This window comes from Pelodiscus sinensis, chromosome 1, assembly GCF_052426305.1.
Source record: "Pelodiscus sinensis isolate ZL-2025 chromosome 1, ASM5242630v1, whole genome shotgun sequence".
Lineage (NCBI taxonomy): Eukaryota > Metazoa > Chordata > Testudines > Trionychidae > Pelodiscus > Pelodiscus sinensis.
Window position 1 is genome coordinate 255,348,922 of NC_143052.1, and position 18,671 is coordinate 255,367,592.

General features: G+C 45.2%; 1 protein-coding gene across 11 annotated transcripts in view; it reads right to left on the reverse strand.

The window, feature by feature from the left end:
- MBNL2 (muscleblind like splicing regulator 2) overlaps positions 1 to 11,631 on the reverse strand; it is a 153,572-nt gene extending 141,941 nt beyond the window's left edge. For 10 of the 11 annotated variants that reach the window (XM_075918793.2, XM_075918794.2, XM_075918792.2 and 7 more), the window contains exon 1: positions 11,495 to 11,631. The gene's annotated coding sequence lies outside the window, so the exon portion shown is untranslated. The remainder of the gene's footprint in view (positions 1 to 11,494) is intronic. The other variant, XM_089775425.1, reaches the window with a different exon arrangement.
- Between the last annotated feature and the right edge of the window lie 7,040 nt (positions 11,632 to 18,671).

Sequence of the window (18,671 nt, forward strand, 5' to 3'; positions counted from 1 at the left end):
TCCAAGCAGCCCCGCACATGGAGTTGCCCGGGAGGGATGGAGGGGACAAGGAGCTTCTACTGCTTTTATTCAGAAGCACTGGCAGCCCAACGTATGGGGCTGCCAGGGAGGGGAAAGGGAGCTGTCACTGGCTTTTATTCAAAAGCAGCCCAGCAAATAGGGCTGCCTGAGAGAATGAGTGGAGGAGGCATGCTGCTTCTAGTTGCAGGCACACTGACTGATGGCAGTCTAGCTGCTGGGGCAGGCTGAGGAGGAGGAGAGGCAGCTTCTACAGGCACAGTGACAGCAGTCCAACTCTCTCAGGCAACTCTCCCTATGCCTCCCGACCCCCCCTAGGCTACATCTATATGCCTTCCTTCTTGCACAAAAGCCTATGCAAATGAAGTGCAGATTAGCATATTGTTGCACTTCATTTACATAGTTAATATGGGGCCGGTTTTGCGCAAGAGGCTTTTGCACAAACAGAAGCTGTATAGACGGCTCCTTTTTTGCACAAAAACCCCTCGTGCAAGAGCCGATCTTCCTGAAAAAATGAGCAGTATAGATGTAGCCTAAGGGAGTCAGGAGGCATAGGGGGAGTTGACTCTGAATTTCCATCAACTACTTGATTAGTTGATAAGAGGGGTGCTTGCTATCTTGCTGCAACTCTACCATTGAAATGTACAAGAGCTGCCCACATTTCAAAGGAAAAGGAGCAGCGGGGAACATTTCAAATGAAGAGGCGCAGCCATCGGAACCCAATGGGAGTGGGGACTGCTTTGGCTTTTAAGCCAGCTCCCCCCAGCACTGGCTCCTGTGCCCCCACCTTGGGGCCTCTGATACAGAGGCAGCAAATGGGGAGGGGAACCGACTAGTCAAGTAATGACTCAACTACCCAATAAGCCTAGGTAGTCAATTAGTCGCTTACATCCCTACTGGGGATGTCTGTGGTGGTTCCTTCCTGGGGGACCAGGGTTGTACTACCCAGCCCACCCCCCTCCCTGCTAGTGGTTCCTACTACAGGTACTAAGGACCATCACAACCTCATTTGCTTCTGTTCTAAATGCAAGGTGCATGTTGTTGACTTTGCTTTCTCTAGTATACATTATGCTGTCCATTTATTATTTTTTTAAATAAGTAAAAATAGCTACCAAAACAAGAACTCTGCACATATTTCTCCCCTAGGAAGATGATGAGAGAAGAAACATATGGCAGCTGTTAGTCATATTGTTCAACACACTCAGCTACTATGATTATGAGTGTGGTATAAGAACATATATAGAATAGTAAAATTAAAATGCAACAAATGCCATTGTCACAAGGTGGTTAAAAGTGCCATAAGATTAATCATATAAACCGTTCAAGAAAGGGTTGTTAGCTCAACTTAAAACCAAATATTAACTGTTGCTAGTGAGAAGAGCACCCCCAAGAAGCTAATCAAGACACTACTGTAACCTTGGCTGAAAATCCAAATTGGTTAGAATGCAACCCACTGCCTTCTTTGCTGAAAAACTCTAAAAGAAGTTGATGTTATGCATTCTTCACTGACTGCTACTTCACTTCTAGTTCCAACCTGACCTTATGTTTAAAAGCTTCAAGGGGTGGCCAAGTTAGTCTGTACAGGATAAATTTAAACAACAAATGGTCTGGTAGCACTTTAAAGATTAACAAAACATGTAGATGGTATTATGAGCTTTTGTGGGTACAGCCCACTTCTTCAGATGACTGGAGTTTAAGACAGTCAACATGTTGGGATCAATTTACATGAGAAACCACCTATCTTCTGAGCTGCACTCCTCTGGGACAATCCTGCTGTCAAAGGTGAAGCTCTTGAAAGACACAAATAAAGCATGCTTGGTCTAGAACACGCAAGTATGGGGAAAAAATCTACAGTAATTACTCATTTAACATGGTAGATACATTTCAGAAAATGATCGTGCTAAGCAAAAACGTGTTATGCGGGGTCAATTTTCCCATTGAAAATGATGGAAAAGGTGGGGGTTGTGTTTCAAGCAGTTGTGACAAAGTCAATTTTCTGTTGGTGCTGAATTGTCAATGTCAACATTAGATGATGTACTGTACAGTAAAACTCCAATTGTCCGGCATCAACTGGAACCCAGAAGTGCTCCAGTCATCCGCTCTCTTGGCCGGGCTGCTGAGAGTCGCATGTGTGCTCACGGCTCCAGTCTGCACTTGCTAGCAGCCGGCCGCTGAGCACAGGCAGCTGCCTTGGGACCAGGACATAAGGTTTGGGGAGAAAGGGGACTGGGAACCCAGCCTCCAGCCTGCAAGCAGGGGCGGAGAAGAGGGGGCGAGGCATCCAGGGAGCCCACATCCCCAGACGCCTCGCCCCCTCTCCTCCGTCCCTGCTTGCAAGCTGGCGGCTGGGGCCTGTCACCGGTGGCTGCGTGTGGCTTCCTCCGCCTCCCTGCAAAGCAGCAGAGGGTTTGCCGCTTGCTGTGCCGTTCCCCGCTGACCCCCCCCCCCAGATGTAGTGCAGGTCCTGGCAGACCCATCACAGACGCCTTATAGTACCTCCCGGTATTACCGCTGTTTTCACAATTTATACTGCTGCACGAAGTAGTCTGCCACTTGATTTTTTTTCGTGTTATTTCGGGGACAGTCGTGTTATTCCAAAAATGTTCCCTAAGTAAAAAAAAATTTTAAGTGGGCACATGTTAAACGAGTAATTTCTGTACTAAAATTAATAAGGCAGAGTCTAAGCATGAGAGTTTTCAAATTATACTACAGGTTTGACCTCCCTGGTCCGGCACCCTCAGGACCTGACTGGTCCCTGAAGAGGAATTTTCCTGGACCAGGAGACACCCTTTTCTGGCACCCTTGCTGCCGGCCCCACCTCCTGCCATGCTTCCCAGATCTCCTATGTAGCCCAGCTGGGCCATGTGCCTGCCTTCCCAGCTCCCACCTCAGCCAAGCTGAGCTGCACACTGATCTTTCCAGCTCCTGCCTCGCCACCATCTGGGCTACAGCCCAGCTGGGCCATGTGTCAACCTTCCCAGCTCCCCCCCTGAACTGCGCCAGTTTCCTGGCCTGCCCACCATCTCACAGTGCCCCAAGACTCTCTGATCCTGGAACATCCATGGTCCTGCCAGATCCCGCTTAATCAATTAACTGGTTAAACCGGTTAACTGATTAACTGGGATTTTACATCCCTATTTCTAAGCTATTGATGACTGCATTAACATATTTTCTGAACACTTCAGCATCAAAAAAGCTTTCAACAAACTGGAAAGAATTCAGAGAAAAGCGGTGAAAGTGATTATGGGGTTTGAGGAATCATCTGAAGAAAGATTTAAGTGAGGTTCTACTCCAATAAGTGACTGTGTAAAAATATCATCTTATCTTACAGATTTCACTCCTACGTGCCAGGCTCTTAATTTTTCTAGGCAGGTTAGTTTGGACCCAAATTCTGCTGCCACGTTTTTTGATTCTGCTACACTCTAACAGTGTGGTAACAGGAAAAACTTAAAAAACAGCAAACAGTCCGGTAGTACTTTAAAGACAAACAAAATATGTAGATGGTATCATGAGTTTTCGTGGGCAAAACTCACTTCTTCAGATGACCAGAATGTTGGAAGTCCAGAACCAAGAATAAATAAGGGAAGGAGGGAGAGGAAGGAAAAATATTGGAGGGGGAGGGGAAGAAGACATTGGGTAGATAAGTTTCAAAGGGGTAGGGGAGCCAGTCTGTAACAGGAAAAATGTAGAAAACAAGAAATAGTCTATTAGCACCTTAAAGACTAAATGGTTAAAAGAGCCTGATAAGAACCATTAGTTTGCACTTGGAAAGGAAGAGTACTAACACCAGATTCTACACAGACATCAAGAACCATTGGCACCTTCATTGTTTGGTTGGTTGATAATGTGCGAGCCATCTGATATTGCGATTTAGACCATTTGCATGAGAGTTAAACTTGAGAACAAAGTGGCGTTCCAATCCTTCTCTGTGTATTTGGCTTGTAGAATTGGTCTGAAACAAAACAGCAACTTTGTAGATCCCTTAATGAGTGTCCAGGGAGGTTAAAGTGTTCCCCAACAGGTTTGTGTGTGTTGCCTTTTCGAATATCTGATTGGTGACCATTAATTCTTTCCCATGGGGACTGTCCAGTTTGTCCGATATATATCACAGTGGGGCATTGCTGGCATAGATCACATTACTGGATGTGCAGTTAAATGAGCCTCTGATTTGGTGGCTGATGTGGTTGGGTCCAGTGATAAAATCGCTTGTATAGATGTGTGGGCAGATTGCAGGGATTGGTTCCTGGATTCTTATGATGTAGCTGTGTAGTGTGGTTACTGGAAAGGATTTATTTCAGGTTGGGGGGTTGCCTGTAAGTGAGACTAGGCCTTTCCTCCAAGGCCTCCGAGAGTGAGAGGTCATTTTCCAAGACAGGTTGTAGATTGTGGATAATGCACTGGAGGGGTTTAAGTTGTGGACTGTAGGTAATGGTAAGTGGAATTCTGTTGTTTTCTCTTTTGGGTCTGTCTTAACGTAGTTAATGTCTGGGTACTTTTTTGGCTCTGTCAATCTGTTTTTTTACTTCACCAGGTGGATATTTCAGTTTTAGGAATGCTCTATATAGATCCTGTAGGTGTTTGTCTCTGTCTGTGGGATTGGAGCAAATCCGGTTGTATCTTAGGGCTTGGCAGTATACAATAGTAATGGTAACAGTAACAGTCACTGACAGACTTCCCTCATTGAGCAGAGACATATGGCTTAGACACAGCTAATATACACAATCAAGATATTAATGCATGAGGCTATGGTAGCAGTTAATGAAATAACATGTCTAACCTAAAATAAAATTAGATTGTTCATGTGACAATGGCAGACAGGGTGCCAGCTCATGCCAAGGTCCTCCTGTCTCCACTGAAAGAGAGCTGGAACCAATCTAGCTCATCATCTGTGTTTTGCTATAATTCTAATATCTATTTTAACTATAAAAATGCTTAGACGTTATGGAATGCTTGTAAGTTGCTGCATGCATCAATCTCACTTATCTTATACTATGGGATCTAGGAGTTTATATTTAAATGTTTGTATCGTAAGCCCCAGTAACTATAAATCATCAGAAAAGAAACAGATATTCACTTCTTTGAAATGCTGATCTCCAAGAGAAGGCATTATGTGAATATCTTACTGCCCCTATATAAAACTATAGTACGCCCACATCTTGAATACTGCATACAGATGTAGTCTCCTCACCTCAAAAAAGATATTTTGGCATTAGAAAAAGTTCAGAAAAGAGCAACTAAAGTGATTAGGGGGTTTGGAACGGGTCCCATATGAGGAGAAACTAAAGATACTTGTACTTTTCAGTTTAGAAAAAAGGAGACTGAGGGGTGATATGATAAAGCTATACAAAATAATGAGGGGTGTGGAGAGGGTGAATAAAGAAAAGTTATTTCCCATAATATAAGAACTAGAGGACACCAAATGAAATTAATGGGTAGCAGGTTTAAAACTAATAAAAGAAAGTTCTTCACACAGAGCACAGTCAACCTGTGGAACTCCTTGCCATATGAGGCTGTGAAAGCTAGGTCTATAACAGAGTTTAAAAAAGAGCTAGATAAATTCATGGAGGTTAGGGTCATAAAAGGCTATTAGACAGGGGGTAAGGAATGGTGCCCCTGGCCTCTGTTTGTCAAAAGCTGGAGAAGGATGGCAGGAGACAAATTGCTTGATCATTGTCTTCGGTCCACCCCCTCTGGGGTACCGGGCACCTGGCACTGGCCACTGTCAGCAGACAGGCTACTGGGCTAAATGGACCTTTGGTGTGATCCAGTATGGCCATTCTTATATGCTTCCTCTTAAGGAGGGGACACTGACAACAGAGTTACTGGAGTGGAATATTAAAGAGGACAAAAGACTTTGGTGTTTATTCTCCCCCCTTGGAATAAAGAGGAGTCTCGGAAATTAACTGCTCCCATTAGCTGAGTTTGCAGCAGAAATGCGGTAGAGGGAGGCTAAAAACCACTAACAAGGAGGAACTGTATCGTCATGCTGCTTTAACCCCGAGAGGCAAGGATTACTTGGTATAAGCAAAAGATCCACAGTGCTTAGTCTGGGTTAGCCCTAAAGGATGTACAGGGTACCTCTGGCCAGTATCAGCTGATGCAAGGTCATGGGGATCAGGCTACAGGTCTGACATTTGGAGCTCATGCCCGATCCTGGGCTCTGGGACACTTCCTCCTTGTGACTGACCCTTGTGACTGGGAGAAACGTGAATATTGCTGTGGTATTTGGTCCAAGTGACCATCTACCACAAAGGTAATCTTTCCTGGGTAGCGAGACAGATCAGAGGACCCAATGGGGACTATCTTGTGATTCCAAGTGTGAATACTTCAGACACTTTTAACAGGCTTAACATGATTTATTGGTTGGTGAAATCTACATACAGAACTCGCAATCAATTTGGAGTTTGTGCTCTGGCTCCTAATTGTCTGCCTGGAGGTTAATACTCATGCTCTTGAGTCATTGCAGGACAGCTTGTCATTTATACTTAGTGGCATATATTAGGGATGTAATAGCGTAGTCGATTAACCAATTAGCAAAAACTTATAGGTTAATGCAACAGACTACACACATTTCCTCCTCCTCCTCCTCCTCCTCCTCCTCCCACCCCAGCCAGTAAATATTTTAGCAAGCTGACCAGCAGCCTGGCTCAGTCCTTGCTTGTGCTGGCTCCAGGGACTAGACCCTCTTAGGGTTGCCAGGTGTTCCGTTTTGAACCGAACAGTCCGGTATTTGAGCTTTCTGTCCGGGAAACAAACTGAGAAAATTCCGGACATTTATATGTCCGGTATTTTCTCAAAGTAAGTAAGTTTTATTATCATGAGTATCAGTACGTAGTTGCGTACTGCCTAGCTGGTAGACACGCTCACAATGCGTGAGCGTGTCCACCAGCCAGGCAGTATGCAGCTACGCAGTAGAGAGAAGGGTGAGGGCAGGGCTCGCCTGTGCGCCCCTCCAGGACCGTGCATGGGACGGGCAGCACCCCGGGATCTGCGTGCACCCAGGCCAGCCCCGCTCCCTGCTGGCCAGTTCCCCCGACACTCTCCCACCCAGCCCTGCTTCCCGCTGGCCGGTTCCTTCCCGCGATCTCCCCCAGCCAGCCCCGCTCCCCTCCCGCTGTTCCTCTCTCCCCCCCCCCCTTCTGAGATCATGTGTGTCCGGTATTTTTTTGAAACCCATCTGGTCACACTAGCCCCTCTGCACCTCTGCATTTAAAGTGTATTAGGAGCCAAGCTGGCAGGCAGCCTGGTTCAGTTCCGGCTTGCACCAAAACTGTATCAGAGGCAGCAGCGCGGGGCGACAGGCAGCTGGTCTGTCAGGGGAGCTGTTTTTTAAACTGTCTCCCCTCATGGATCAGCTCCCATCTGGCACCCTATGCTGCTGCCTCTGATACAGCGCGGAGTGGCGGGGGGCACCTTGGGAGTTGGGCCAGAGCCAGAGTTGGCTGCCGGCCCTGTCCCTGGGGATGACAGAATAGTCGAGTAACCGATAAGAATTCATGGTTACTCAATTATTCGATTAACCAATATTTAACATCCCTAACATATAGTAAGTGTATGTAATGAAGTAATTATACATTATGTCTACACTATAGTTTCCAAAACTGGCAGCCTTGATGCTGAGGTTTTCAAAGCTGCCTGGAAACGCTGAATTTAATGGAAATTGAGCATCTAAATCCTCTAGACATAAATAAAATAGATTGGGAATTTTATATATCTGACATTCCTTACCCTGGCATGCTATTAGTATGAATTTCTTTATATTCCTCATGTTCAGCCTCTACCCTGAGAAAGAGGAAGGCTAGTAGTTTAGATTTTGTGTAACAGGACTTTAATCTGTTTACAGCCCACACAACTCCATTCGAAAGACTATCCCATAAACAGAGAAGAGTGTGTGTGCGCGCGCGTATATAGATAGAGAGAGAGAATATGTAATCTCAGATAGGAATTTGAGATAATTACGAATCAGTAGCCTTTTTTAAAAAAGCCTCCTCAGAATTACTTTGCCTCATTCTATAAAAGCAAAATGTTATGAAGGTAATGAATCATATGCAGCTTCTAGCATCTTAATCCCAAAAATACTGTTTCCAAAGATTTGAGATTGTGACAGATTGTTCCAACTGTCTGCTTTACTTTAAAAATAGATCCTTTCTTCATGAATAAAAGGCTGATGATGATGAAAAGAGGAATTAAACTTCAGAAGGAAAACTATGATGAGACTACACACAACAGCACAGCTGGGCCTACTAATGTACAACCTGAGTGGCTGCACAAAGCAGCTATTCCACTTATGAGGAGACCAATTTTTAATACAGCAAAACAAGCAGGATACCAGAGCAAAGACACCTTTCTTTGGTCCTGAAGCTACAAGTAGTTCAACATAGGCAGACCCTGTACCTGTGTAGGCCTGCACTGAAATCAAGGGGTCAAGTCACCTACAGATATATAAAGGATCGTGATCTATGTAAGCAGTAGTGAGTGCCAGTGAATGAAATACAATAGCCTTGGAAACCAGTAGCCTGGAGTAGTAGATGCAAACCAAGACATTCATGGTAAGATTGGAGAAGAGCAACATGGAAAAACGAAAAGACAACTGGTGTTCAAAGGCTCTTAACTCAGATGGCTTTTTGTCCCACTAGGTACTCTCTTATCCTTTATACACATGCCAACCTAGTACTGAACAATACTACAAAAAGCTGAGTTTTTAAGCACCAGTATCATGTAGGGATGTAAGCAACCAGTCAACAAGTGACTCAACTAGTTGCTCCCTCACCCTTGCTGCCGCTATCCGAGAAGGGCAGCAAGGAGGCAGCAGAAGCCGGTGCTGGGGGAGCCAGCTTGAAAGCCGGTCTACACCCTTCCCCCCAGCATCATCTCCATGGGGAGGCAGAGGTTTAGCAGGGGACTGGGCGGGCATAAACTGGGAATCGGCTGATTTCAGCTCGCACCAGGTCTCCGCCCCCCTCCCCCACTTGTGCTTTTTAAATGTATTAAGAGCCGCTAGGGGCATGCCCCCTGGGGTGATGCTGGCACACAGAGGTTCCCAATCCTGGGGAGGGAGGGTTGGCGGAGTGAACACATGGCACTCCCTGATTACAGTGCCCGGCACCCTGCACCCTTCAGCCAGGACAGCTCCTGCCAGCTCCTTGACCCCTCCCAGCCAGGAGAGCTCTCCCCCAGCTCTCTGCCCCTCCCCGCCAGGGCAGCTTCCCCCCAGACCTCTCCAGCCAGGGCAGATTCCCTCCCCTTCAGTTCCCCCTTCCCCCCAAGCAGGGAAGGTCTCAGCCAAACCCCCTTCCCCCCCCAGTGCAGGGTACCTCCCAGGCCTCCAGCCACACCTTCCCCTCATGCTGGAGACAATGCTGGCTCAGGTTTGCCCAGTCCTTTGGCCAGGCCATGAGACAATGAGAGTAGCCCAGCCCCCTGAAGGCTGATCCCACTGGGGCAGAGCAGGGACGCTTGAACCCTAGCTCCAGTGTCTGTAACTGGGTTTATTTATTGCAACAGTCACTTCCACGTGGCAGCCAGATGCTGCTCCAAACAGGGAATAAGTTAGCGAGTGTGGACGGAGGCTGCGCCTTGCGAGGAGTACAGAGTCTGGCTGGTGGGTCTGGGCAGGCTGGCCATGATCCATCTTGCCAGCACCTGGATGACGGACTCCAGCAGCCCCACGGCGCTGTCCAGCGGGTACGAGTGCACGGCATGCACAGACAGTGTAAGGTGGGGCGGAGCAGCAGGGACATGGACATGGCAGCAGTGGGTCCTTCGCAGGTAAGATGGCAGCTAGATCTGATTCTGCCCCCTGCGCCAGGCCAACTCGAGTGTACATCTACCGTCACAACGGGACAGGTAATGCTAGTATATTTAAAAGGCACAGCCACAGCAGGGTTAGCTCGGAGCTAACCCTGCTGTGGCTCTGCAGTTTTCCCTCCCCTTATCAACTAATCGACTAGTTGATGGAAATTCCATCGACTAGTCGATTCACTGATTAAATTCCATTTAACATCCCTAGTACTATGCACACTCTATTGCAGATTGTGCAGATATTTTTACCATGTCGGACACCCAGTCTACACAAGAGTTTCCAAAACGGGCAGCCCTGACACTGACTTTTCTTTTCAGTATCAACACACTCTAAAAGCAAGTGTAAAAGAGATTTTCTACCAGCCTGCCACTTCCATATTTCAAGGGCAGTATTCCATGGGTGACGCTTCAGTGTTCAAACACATACTGAGTGTCAGAAAACCTAATGCAAGACCTGTAGGTGATGAGGATCAAAAGGATATTTTTAATCCAAACACCATGAACAGTGTTTTAAAGCTACAAGCAGACTCACATATACGTAAGAAAATATTATATTCTGCTTCTGATTACAAGTCTCATTTACTTTCAAAATACAGCAATTTCACATGACTACTCTAAACATTCTCATTGGTTATATTATCCCTATATGGTTTTGTACTATAGTTATATAGTCAGGAGCTGAACCGGTCTAAAACTGACAAAGCATTTCAAATCAGAAACTGACAAAATAATTTTTAAGAGTGAAAACACACCCCATAATCAACAGGATTTCTTGCATATAATTGGCAAAGGCGGGGGACTTAAGTGTCCTCCCTATTGTTTCTCACGGTGTGTTTACAAACTAGCGTTTTTTATTCAAACTTCCCACTGTTGCTTTCCCATCAGGACAGATCTACCAGAAATATCAGTAAAGGGAGAGCTAGTACATAACAACAACAACAAATACCCTGTTATCCAACTCTAAACAAAGCAAATCTAGATAATGAGTTAAAAAAACACCAGGGGCTTCTGGAAAGGCATCTGCATAAGCCCATCTAGCCACTACATAACTATAATGGGGAGAAATTTGGGGGAAATGCTAGTTTAAACAAGGCCTTCATCAGAGAGTGTCTCTTCCAGAAATAACACAAACAATTAGTTGTGCTGGCTGCCACTTTCTACCAAGCCCCGTGTGCCAAATGCTGAGTTAACAACACTACAAAAAGCCGCTGAACCACACATAACAGGGAGTAAGCAGAGTTCTGAGAAAGAGCATGAAGCTCATGTCGCGCCCCTCGCCTCGCTGTATCCCACCGGCACCAGGGCAGTCCAACTTCTCAGAGGTGGGAAACGCACAGAAGTCGAGGGACGAGGGTTTATCCGCGTCAACAAAGCGGGGCAACTTCCCGCTCTCCCGCCGTAACCTCCTTCCTGAGGTGGGGAGGGACTGGAGAAGGGCCCGGGGGCATCTCCCTTGCGGACAGGGCGCCTGCACAGGTGCACGGCGGCCACTCCCCGGCGCCCTCAGGAGCCCCGCAAGCCCGGCGCGTGGGAGCCGCGGGCAGAGGCCGGGCGCAGCAGGCGGGCGGGGTGTCGCCGCTCAGCCCCGCTGCAGGCCCGTCTGCCGCAGCCCTCGCGCCCCAGCCCCCGGCCATGCCCCGCGCCCCCTGCCCGGCCCGCGCCCCGCGCCTCGGACCTGCTGGCGGCGGAGCCCTGGCTGTGTCCGCCCGGTCGCCTCTCTCCCGCCGCGGCTGGCTGCTCGGGCGGGGGCGGCGCAACACGCCAGCAACGCGCCTCCAGGCTGGGCTGGCCCGAGCCTGCCGCCCCGCCCTGTGCGCGGAGGGGAGGGTGCAGCTCTCCCCGCGGCTCCGCCTCCTCCCCCAAAGCGACACTGCAGCTGCTGCCCTGCTGCCTCTCCTCAAGTATCCCCGAGTTACAGGCTGCAAGCCAGCCCCCCCCCCCCATACACACACACTCCTAGCGCCTCGCACACAATAGCCGCACAGGCGTATTCATGGACTGAATCCACCCCCCCAGCCTCAGGCGTGTGCCACTGTAGCTCATCAGTGATCCCCTCCCGCCACCCCACCGGCCGGCCGTACTCCGCCTTCGCCCACCCCCGCGCCCTGCCGCCGCCCAGCCGTGCTGCCCACCTCCAGGGGCTCTCTCCATCGCTCCTCCATTCCCTGGTGTAGAGCCTCCCACCCATCCTGATTCAAACCTTCCAGAGATGATTTGGAGGGGAAGGACAAGGACATACAGCCCTCTTCACCCTGCACTCTTCTCTGGGGCTGTAGCCCTCACCTTACTGGACCACCTATCCATCCTGTGCCTACCGTACCCTTCACCACTTTGGCCTTGATTGTGGAAACACACACTTGCGTACCTTTAGGCTGTGTCTACACTGCGCACCCCTTTTCCGGAAAAGGGATGCAGATTAGACACATCGGAATAGCAAAATCCGCGGGGAATTTAAATATCCCCCGCGGTATTTGCATTTACATGGCTGCCGCTTTTTTCCGGCTTGCGGATAAGCCGGAGAAAAGCGCCAATCTAGACGTGATTCTCCGGAAAATAAGCCCTTTCAAGTAGGAATAAGAGATCCTCCGGAAACGGGCTTATTTTCCGGAGAATCACGTCTAGACTAGCGCTTTTCTCCGGCTTATCCCCAAGCCGGAAAAAAGCGGCAGCCATGTAAATGCAAATACCGCAGGGGATATTTAAATCCCCCGCGGATTTTGCTATTCCGATGTGTCTAATCTGCATCCCTTTTCCGGAAAAGGGGTGCAGTGTAGACACAGCCTTACTGTCTGTCATGAGTGGTCCCACTGAAACTAGGTTCAGTGGCAGTATAGGGACCACGCTGAACAACAAATGGGAAGACAGTAACTAGAGGTAGAACCCTGCAAATCAGTGGATGTACACTTAATGTCTGCCGGTATCCATATCTACAGATGTAGATGCTGATCTCCAGGGCTCATTTTTGCAACTAAGGATGCAGATATGGATACAAAGTTTGTATCGGTGCAGGGCTCTAACTACAGGGATTGAGACCAAGCAAGATTGTCAAATCCACTCAACAACATACATTTATTCTTCTTTAAAAAGTGGAACCTGAAATCACTGCAAAAAGCAACTTACTGTTAAAATAGCGTAGCAATAAGCCTCCACAGGGAGTAAGTTCTGGCATGTAAGTTCTTCCACCTGTGAAATGCACCAATAGGCTATTAATACACACTGTCAGAGTATGTCTACACAGCAGGGCTAAAGTCAAATTAAGTTATGCAACTTCAGCTACATGAATTGTAGCTTTTGGTGGTGTCTACACAGCAGGAAGTCGAAGGAAGAATACGCTTCCTTTGACTTCCCATACTCCTCATGAAAAGAGGGTTACTGGAGTTGGAGTGAGAAGTCCTCCAGGTCAATATTATAATGGCTTGCAGTATAGTCATGCTCTTATTTCAAAATAATATCAGTTATTTTGAAATAACACTGCTGTATAGCCATCATTCTTTACAGTAGTTTTATGCAAACTATTCTTCCACTTTGAAAAATTATATGTGAAAAATTATACAGGCAGTCCCCGGGTTACATGGATCCGACTTACATCGGATCCCTACTTACAAATGGAGTGAGGTAACCCCGCACTAGCTGCTTCCCCCCAGCAGACCAGGGCATTTTGCGAATGCTACTAAGGCCATCTATATTTTATGTAAGAGTAAAAAGCAGTTTTGAAGCCATAAGATGTTGGGTTTGTAAGAGACATCATAGTGATATCCTCCACAGTGATAACCTCCACCATGCAACCAAATTCTCTTGTGTGGACACTGAAAAATCTCTTTAAGATTTCCATATAAGGTGTTCATATTAATGTTACTACCTTGGGCACACGCTGTGCAATAGACCAATCACTAAATGTAACACACACCTTAACCAAACAAGATGCTGGTGAAAGGCCAGTTGCCACCACACTTACCATCTCCTCAGCATCATATTCCAGGTCATAATAATGACTATGCTAGTGCAGGTATGCAGTCTCTCCACCCATCCATCTATCCACACCCATACTCTTACCCTAAAACATAAGTGAATCTTCTTCATTAAGGACTATTTATTGACATGCTAGAGGCAAGCTGGTTATCAGTCAGCACAGATCCATTGAAGTCAATGGAGCTATGCAGATTTACACAGTTGAGATGTAACTGCCATTTTCAACATACTAAGGTTGACCAGGCTATCAGAACTTGATGATTGAAGGGATTTTTTTCAAACCAAGCATGGACAGCTTCAGCTCAGAATGAGATTCTTCCAGAAACATAGGAGCTTTTGCACACAGAAGATTATATCAGACTCCATTTATCTTTCATTACCAGCAAGTGCTATTAGTCATTTTACTAATTTCTTTCTTCAGAGGGAAAAAAACCCATGAAACTAAATCTAAAGCTGGCAGAATAAGGGTTTAGCAAACAGTAAACTGCTGATAATTCTGTGGAGACACCACTTTTATCCACAAGGAATATACGTACACAAGAATGGTCATACTGGGTTAAACCAAAGATCTGTCTAGCCCAGGATCCTGTCTTCTGAGAGTGGCCAGTTCCAGTTGCCCCAGAGGGAATGAACAGATTATCATCAAGTGATCCATCCCCTGTCACCCATTCTCAGCTTCTGACAAACAAAGTCTATGGGCCTACCCAACTTGGCTAATAGCCATTGATGGACATATTCTACATTAATTTATATAGGTTTTGTTTAGACCTCGTGAAAGTCTTCGCAACATCCTCTGGCAAAGAGTTCCACAGATCGATTGTGCATTGTGTGAAGAAATACTTCTTTTTGTTTGTTTTCTATCTGTTACCTATTAATTTCATTTGGTGACTCCTAGTTCTTGTGTTATGGGAGCAAGGAAATAATTTTTCCTTGTCTAGTTTCTCCACATCAGTTATGATTTTATAGTCCTCTATCATATCCCCCTTTAGTGTCCTCTTTTCTAAATTGAACAGCCCCAGTTTTATTAATATCTCCTCATATGGTTAGCCATTCCAAACCCCTAATCATTTTTGTTACCCTTTTCTGAACTATTTCCAATGCCAAGATATCTTTTTTGAGATGAGGCAACCACATCTTCATGCAGTATTCAAGACATGGGCGTACCATGGATTTATACAGAGGCAATAAGATAGTCTGTCTTATTCTCTATCCTTTTAATGATTCCTAACATAGTTTGCTTTTTCTATTGCTGCTGCACATTGAGTGGATGTTTTTGGAGAACTACTCCAAGATCTCTCTTGAGTGGTAATAGCTAATTTGGTCCATATGATTTTACATGTATAGTTGGGATTATGTTTTCCAATATGCACTACTTTGCGTTTATCAACATTAAAATTAATTTGCTATTTTGTTGCCCAGACACCTTGTTTCATGAGATCCTTTTGAAGCTCTTCACAGTCTGCTTTGAACTTAACTAGACTTAACTATCTTGAGCAGTTTAGTATCATCTGCAAATTTTGTCACCTCACTTCTTACCCCTTTCTCCAGATCATTTATAAATAGGTTGAATAAGATTGGTGTCAGGACCAAATTCTGCGGCACACCATTAGTTACCTATTTCCATTCTGAAAACTTACCACTTATTTCTACCCTTTGTTTCCTGTCTTTTAACCAGTTATCAATCCATGCGAGGACCTTCCTTCTTATCCCATGAAAACTTATTTTACTTAAGAGCTTTGGTGAGGAACCTTGTCAAAGGTTTTATGGAAATCTAAGTATACTATATCCACTGCATTCCCCCATTCCCACATGCTTGTTGACCCGCCCACCTCAAAGAATTCTAGTAGATGAGGGTATGTCTACACTACCACCCTAGTTCGAACTAGGGTGGTAATGTAGTCAACCGGAGTTGCAAATGAAGCCCGGGATTTGAATTTCCCGGGCTTCATTTGCATGTTGCCGGGCGCTGCCATTTTTAAATGTCTGCTAGTTCGGACTCCGTGCTCCGCGGCTACACGCGGCACGAACTAGATAGTTCGGACTAGGCTTCCTATTCCAAACTACCGTTACTCCTCGTTCCACAAACTACCTAGTTTGTGCCGCATGCAGCCGCGGGGCACGGAGTCCGAACTAGCGGACATTTAAAAATGGCGGCGCCTGGCAACATGCAAATGAAGCCCGGGAAATTCAAATCCTGGGCTTCATTTGCAACTCCGGTTGACTACATTACCACCCTAGTTCGAACTAGGGTGGTAGTGTAGACATACCCTTAGTGAGGCATGATTTCATTTTACTGAAACCATGTTGACTTTTCCCCAACAAATTATGTTAATCTATTTGTCTGACAATTCCATTCTTTAGTTTCAACCAATTTACCTGGTACTGAAGTAGGACTTACTGGTCTGTGATTGCCAGGATCACCTTTAGAGCCCTTTCTGAAAATTGATGTCACATTAGCTCTCTTCCAGTCATTTGGTACAAAAGCTGATTTAAAGGATAGATTACAAACCACAGTTAATAGTTCTGCAATTTCCCATTTGAGTTCTTTCAGAACTCTTGGGTGAATGCCATCTGGTCCTAATGACTTATTTCTATTTAGTTTGTCAATTTGTTCCAGATCCTCCTCTAATGACACCTCAATCTAGGACAATTCCTCAGATTTGTCATTTAAAAGGGATAGCTCAAGTTTGGGAATCTCCCTAACATCCTGACGTCTGATGCAAAGAATTAATTTAGTTTCTCCACAATAATTATTATCTTTGAATGGTCCTTTAGCATCTCAGTCATCCAGCAGCACCTCCCTCCTTTGTTGTTTAGCAGGCTTCCTGCTTCTGACATCCTTTACAATTTTTCTATTAATTTTTGAATTTTTGGCTAGCTGTTCTTCAAATTCCTTTTTGTTCTTCCTAATTATATTTTTACACTTCATTTGACAGAGTTTATCCTTTCTATTTTCATCACAGTGATTTAGCTTCAACTTTTTAAACACTTTTTCCTCTCTCATTGCTTCTTTTTCTTGGTTGTTAAGCCACAGTGGCACTTTTTTGGTTCTCTTAGGCTGTGTCTACACTGGCATAATCTGGTGCAAAAGCGGCCACTCTTGCGCAAAAACTTGCTGCCTGTCTACACTGGCCGCGTGTTCTTGCGCAAGTAAACTGATGTTCTAATGTATAAAATCAGGGCTTCTTGCACAAGAACTCTGATGCTCCCGCTCAGGAATAAGCCCTCTTGCTTATTCCAGAAGAGGCCAGTGTAGATAGGCAACATGACTTTCTTGTGCAAGAAAGCCCTATGGCTAAAATGGCCATCAGAGCTTTCTTGCGCAAGAGAGCATCTACACTGGCACTGATGCTTTTGCGCAAAAGCAAACCTTTTGCGCAAAGGCACATGCCAGTATGGACGCTCTCTTGTGCAAATACTTTTAACAGAAAAACTTTTCAGTTAAAAGTATTTGCGCAAAATCATGCCAGTCTAAATGCAACCTTACTGTGTTTTTAAATTTGGGGTATGCATTTAAGTTGAGCCTCTATTATGGTGTGTATGAAAAGTTTCCATGCTGCTTGTAGAGATTTTACTTTTGCACTGTGCCTTTTAATTTTTATTTTACTAACCTCCTCATTTATGGTTTTGAGGTGCCATTTTTCATAAGTTATATGCATGAAGCATAAACTTGCTTACATGCCAAACTAAGGAGGGTGATGGTCCAACCCATCTGTTGTTGATGCATTTCTGGCAATAGCTCTACAAATATTTCTGCAAAACAAAAAAATAAGGAATTATTGAACATGGAAATCTGCCTCTTGCATTTTGATTAATAGATTTAAAAACCTGAAGGGGACATTTAAGAACATCTGAACTTTTTCATAACAGAGGTAAAAGAACCTCAACCATGAAAATCAACATCATGCCCGTTATTCATAGATTCATAGACTTTAAGGTCAGAAGGATCTTTTAAAAAGATCCAGTTTTGATTTGCAAACTTTAAGTATTGAAGAATCAACTACATATCTCAGTAGATTATTCCAAATATTACTTAATTTACATTATATATCTAATCTGAATTTGTCTAACTTCACATTTGTCGTGGCTGTCACTAGTTTTTTTAAGTAAAGATTATGGATTAGTTTTACAATATGTACAATAACATCTGTTTTCATAATTAACAGTATCAGGGGCCCAGTGTTGCACCAATTTATATCCTGTTTAGTCTCACTGAAATTGGTGACTGGAGGGCCCCAAAATTTGGCCCTGTAAATGGTAGCTAGTTTGACATACACAAATTAAAGCTTTGACAGAAATTTGCAATGTTGTTGGGATAATGAGGCACATTTTGGCCTTGTCCCAAACAAGGGAAAATGTTTATTTAACATGTTAGCAATGTCATTTGAATTAAGTACTGTTATGAAATGTGGTAGCATGTCTTACACTGTTTTAGTACCTTTAAGAACTTATTAGCTGGTTATAGTCAAATCCAAAGGATTATTCTAGGTTTTGCTTTCCACTAGTACTATGTCCATCTAATGCATCACTTCGCTGCAGCATCAAAATTGTTTGGCCTCACAATCAGCCTGATGAAAACTGTGGTGTTGCATCAGTCATCTTTATCACTCCATGCCATACCTTCTAGTGGGATCCATTAAAGCTAGTTGATAGTTTTACCTCTCTCAGCAGAAACATCTCCAGTGGTGCCTCTCTTGACAAAGATCACAAACATGATATAGGAATCTTCTCAATCACTAGAAAAGTCTCTCCTGTTGACTTCCCTTACCCCTCATGACCTGGTGGAGTCCCAGAGTCAACAGGGGTGTAATTAGCATTCAATTTAGCAGTCAATACTAGATCTGCTAAATCAAACCCTGGAAGATCAATCTCCACAGCACTGA